Raw genomic sequence first — 6,000 nt, forward strand, 5'->3', positions numbered from 1 at the left:
TGTTTGAATTCCAGTTATCCCATTCTTCAATATTGTAGTACTTTGACATTTTCAAGGCCAAAATACAAAAAAGCAAGTCAAAAACACTAACAGACACCTGCTGAGGGCCCAAGGGTGCGTTGACGCAGTGGTGTGGTGCGCTTGATCAGTTGCCTCTGCTACAGACAGTTCGCAGGTTCAAGTCCCCATCAACGTACATGGAGGACCATCGGGGGGACTGTGTCCCTCCCCTGTTTCCTGATAGTTAAAGGTGGGGGGTTATGTCTGAAAGAACTCTTTCCAGCCAAAGTTTTACAGAAAAAAAATAAAAAAAATGAATACATTAAAAAAAAGCACATTCCAAGCCTAAATAAAAATGTGATTCCCAAGCTACAATAGTTGTCAAATTAAACTAATGATGTGAATAACAAAAAGAAAAGAAAAAATGAATTAACTTTGTGTAATATGCACATCTTTCTGGAGGTGTGTAATGTGCAACTACCATAAGCTCCTCCCTCTGGAGGTGGGCTCCCTCCATGCTCCTCCCTCTCCTACCGGAGGTAAAAGAGAGCGTGACGTGATGTGGGCAGCTGGCACCTCCATGCTCCTTGCCTTACAAAGGTCAAAAATAAAGACACTCCAGGACCAAGATTCAAACCCACACCCTCCGACTGAAGAAACCTCAGCACCACCAGGCCTCTCACGTCAATACTCTGTTCAAGGTCATATTTCACATTGAAGGGAGAGGTGGCAGCGGTCAAAACATGAAAATGGGGAGAGCAAACACCTCTCCCCCTGACAGAATGACTGAATCTACAGATACAGTACACCCTCTGATGATCAAGGTTCATTATGACACATCTGAGATTTAGGTTATTGTTTAAAACCATCTGTTAGAACATTTTTTACTCTGCACCCAGATTTACACTTTCATTGAAAACAGAGTTGTTTCGTTTTAGCCTAAGTAATACAATTCATAACTTTTCTCATACAATTTCTTAGTTTCAGATGATCAAAAGTAAACTATAGCAGTTGTAATCAACCAGAACCTTTTTTTTTTTGTTAAATCAAGTACACTTGCCGTTCTCACTTCAGAATGTTACATAAAAACAATTATGGCTATAAAGTTTAACTACGGTAGTTTCTCAAACAATGCTGTATTATTACGACAGCTCCATTTTTGAATATTTGAATTAAGTTTGAGAAAATATCACTTTACACTCATGGCATGCAGCATATCAATCAAATCAATGATCAATTATATAGGCACCAGCTGCACCCCATACGTTATGATTTGAGCTATTCTAGTGACTCAAGTATAACAAATTATGTAAATTGACTCCAATTTTCTGCAACAAACACCAATCAAGAATTAAATACAAAAGCATAGTTGTGCTGTGAACAAATTCAGCAAACAAGGATTATGCCATTGTATAACTTTCTTTAACAGTAGGCTACTGTATGGCATTTTCTTTAAACTAAAGTATTGCATGACTACATTTACTTTTTTCCATATAGTATTGTGTGAATGTAGGAACTGAATTAATAACAAGCTAAACTCCAAGAAACGGGCCATGTCGACAGGATTTTACTTGAAATTGGAAACAACCAATTAGACAAATTATCATACATTGATGAGGATAATAATAATCATCTTTTAAAGGAAACCAAGTATACATCATTTCTTCTTACATGTATAGCAGTTAAATAGGTGGGCAAGCATGCTGTATTTTCAACATTTTCCCCATCTTTTAAGTAACATTTACCTTCCATTAGGTTACTAAATATAGCCTATAAGTCTATACCCATTAGCCAGGTTTAAGTAGCCAAGTCAACCCATTTACAGCAGAAATACAATTCAATTTACGGTATAATTCAAATCTAATCACTGAATCATTACTTACTGACAGAAACAAACAAATGATCAAAGTGGATGTTCTCAATCAACCTAATTACATCCTGCTATCTGGAGTTAACATGTGACCAGCATACAAAATAAGTCACATTTCCTGGAGTTACCATGTGAATACCACACAAAATTTGTATCTAAGATTCAAATACCCAACCATCAGATTATGCACATTAATATTCACACCGATTTACATGTCAACAGTAAAGTCACATCAGACAATGAGCATGAGCTGTCAGTTACACACTGTAAGAAAAGTTATCCTCGACTCCGGGTCTCCTCGACTCAGAGTACCTCTGTGCTGGAGGCTGACGTCAGGGCCCAGGGGAAAGGGTTCTCCTGAGAGCAAGAAGCTGCGATGGAGAGAATGAGATGAGTGAAGCGAATGACATGGTGGAAGGAGTCTCAGATTTACTAAAGCAGTTAAACCGTGCAGCTACAGATAACTATATATTATTTGAGTATTACGAGCAAGATGTCAAGTAATATGAAAAATAATCGCCAGCTACACATATAACGTAATCACACACCTTCTCTTATGCCCATTCATATTACCTTATTCCCAATTGATATTATCCATCAATGGCTAATAAATAGTGAAACAAGCACAGTTTAAACTAGAAAATGTGCTCCTCAGAGCACAGGTCTCCGCCAGTACTGTTCCTGATTAATCCTGTCTTACCTATTTATATTACATATTGTCACGTGTCACTTGACCAATGTTACCTCACTTAACATTGGGGGGGGGGGAGACACAGCGGGACGGGAACGAAAACATACTCTCCACCTCTGGCGGAGACAAAAAACCTCAGGGCACAATTATCTTATGCGTATGGGGGGTGTGTGTGTCTCACCATGAGACCCAGACTCCACAGCAGTGGCGAGGAGCTCCTGGTTGTACAGCTCTGCAGGCTTCCGGGATGCAGGGAGCGCATGCTTGAACACAGAGGAAGCACACACACACACACACACACACACACAGGTCAGGACCACTTTGGTAGAGGTTTGGGTTGTGTATCTACATTCCCATGGTGTAACTCCAAGAAAATACAAAATAATTGCTTTATTGATTAGAAATTGATAATTCAAAATTTGCTTCTCATTGACTTACATTGTACAGTAAAACAGCTCTCAAAGTCACTCGTTGAGCACGTAAACGAACACAAACAAAGTTCATTCAGACAATATACAGATCACCACCAAACCCAGTACTGTTAATTTTTTTAATAAAAATGTCAACTTCCTGCTGATTTTACTATTTGAAGATCCGGATCCATGGATCCAGTCCAGGTTTTCTTCTGAATAAAAATAGCAAAATCAACAGGAAGTTGTTTTTTATTAAAAGAATAAAACAGTACTAGGTTTGGTGATGTTCTATATTGTCTGAATCAACTTTGTGTTCGTTTGTGTGCTAAAAGAGTGACTTTGAGAGCCATTTTAACGTACAATGTAAGTCAATGAGGAGCATATTTTGAATGATCAATTTCTAATCAATATTTCTTATTTCTTGTCCACCCTTGAAGTTACATCATGGCAAGGTAACTACACAACCCAAACCTCTACCAAAGTGGTCTTGCCCTTTAAGTGAACGAGGTAAGGGTCCCCAAATAGGCAGAGGTTCAGAATGAACAGAACGGGAGGCCGATGTATTACGTTTATTCCACAATTTCCATTAAAACCACAAAAGCAGTATAAAATGTATGTACCAATAAATCAGATTAAAATACAAGGGGAAGGGGGGGATTACTATGTCTATATCTTAAAATGGGGCTAAGCTCAAGGGGCAAATAGGTGATGGGGGGGCAAAGACTTCAGGGCCTACTAAAGGGGCCTCTAACCTAGTCCTACAAAGCAAACAAAAAAGGAAAATAATACCAATACACAAAACCAAATGAAGTAAATAAGTAAACACAGCAAACCAGACCACACTAAATTAATTAATGGCCCATATATACCCATATACCCATTACCTCAGCCATTGCACATGGCCGACATGACCAACAAACACGGTCCTACAATCATTGACAAAACCCAGTCTCTCATAAAATATTACACGGGTGGGAAAAACATCTAGTTGTCCTCCTTCCTATACCACACATAAAAGAAACGTCTGGTTACCCCTCAACACTGACTAATCCCAGACATTACAAAATGTAACAAAAATGACACAAATACAGCAAAATAACACAACATACCCAGTCAACATATCCTTAAGGCTCCCACCGATAAACGCCCACAAGATTCTAGAATGGAGTTAACCACTGAAAGGACCTGGAGGCTCTGGAAATACAGAAAAAAAACTCATAAAAACACATCCCTACCCTTTACTGATTCCAGCAGTGTCCCAGCTCCCCTTCATAAACAGCCAATCTTGCCAAATTCTGTAGAGGGGATATAGAACGCCACTTAAAACACGTCAACATATTGCCAAAATGAATTACAAAAGCAATAACATTGGTTGAACAGCTTACGTAGAGTTAGCCTGAATAACCCAAAGCCTCCAAGTCTTGCCCCAAACACTCAAATGCAGGCTTTGGGCCATGCGGAAGGCCACAAACCTGGTCACCCCTTTTATGCCCCCCTCTTAAAGGGACACAGACAGACGGACACACACACACGGATGGACACATAGTGGCGAAAACATAGTCTCGGCCACCCCTTTGCCTGGCAGAGACAATAAAACGTTTTTCATCCTTTTTTTTGTCTCACTGTATGTTTCTCACTCATTTGTGATCATTTGTTCCATCTATTGCATCCCAAAGTGTTTTCTTCAAAATACACTTGTGCTACTACTCCTACAGATTTTGTCCAAAAACTCACACAAATCGGTACGCATTATCTCTGGGGTTAAGTCAGATTTTTCAGATCCCATTCCAAATAGCCATGACTGACGTCCAAAGTTTGCAGGCCCTGGTGCACGCTTTTCTAGTTAATTAAATATGTCTCAAAAGACTGCTTCAAGCGAGTCCATGGCACTGGTGGCTCACAAAGCAAAGCTAAAATAAAGCCATCCCATACATAATGTACTGTTTTGCAAACAACATTCTAATTTGTTTAAGGTTTGTTGTATTGTGACATACAATGAGTCTCATGTAAAAACTCATGTTTAGTCGCAGTCATCAGAAAATAACACCACTGTCATAGTGTCATAGGCCTAAACTAAGACAGGAGGATGCACACAACTTAAGTGCACTACACACATGCTCATAGGACAGAGGAAATGTATGACATAGGAACACAACAATTGTAATCATTTTTTTTAAATGGTGGTGTGTGGGAGAGTATGCTCCTCACAGTAGCAGTTTGAAATGGGTCTAAAAATCCCTAAATCCGCCAGTGGCACGACCAAGTCAGTGGCCTCTAATGGCAACAGCCCCAGGGCTCTTCAGCACATGTCAAGTGGAAATGTCCTGCATTGTCCTGGTGGTCAAACAGTGATGATTGACCTAGTGTTGCCATTTTTACAGACCAGTGACACTCACATCCAAAATAATGAAGTCCTTTGAGAGCTAATCCTACTGCACCTCAGACCCCCTATGAACAAGTCAAAACTCTGTCCCTATCCTATTCTAGTTAGGAGAGTTCTAAAAGTGCTTGCACTGCCCCACACTTTAAGTAGGCTACTGTACAGGGTGTTTCGTGTGATCTATGCTGTTAATCATGAAGTTACATATTTTGTGATTCTATTAATGGGTCTTTGTAAGTGAAAGTGTGTGGTAAAATGGCTAATATTTATTATTGCTATAAACCAAGACTTAATAGTCAAGACGTTGGGAATATTCTTTATTTTCCAACCCCTCAAAATAAATTGTCCTGCTGTGGTGTACTTCATCGGTGATGCAGCATGCAAAACTTTCAGTAGTTTCCAGCCCTGACCTTTGGAGACCAAATACTGATGGTTTTCTGTTCTACCAGGAAGTTAATTGCATTCATCATGAAGCATCCCAGCAGGTCTAACCAGGATTAGAGAGGAACAACACCAGGTGGATGCACTTCAAGCTAGTCCAGACAACCCGTAGAAGAAGTTAGGAAGCATTTCTCTTGTTGACCTAAGCAGAGGAGCACTTGCAGCACAATCAAGGTTTAACATCACAAAGTAACACAGTCAAAAG

The sequence above is a fragment of the Gymnoscopelus braueri genome (genome assembly GCF_963280865.1).
Source record: "Gymnoscopelus braueri genome assembly, chromosome: 19".
Classification (NCBI taxonomy): Eukaryota; Metazoa; Chordata; class Actinopteri; order Myctophiformes; family Myctophidae; genus Gymnoscopelus; species Gymnoscopelus braueri.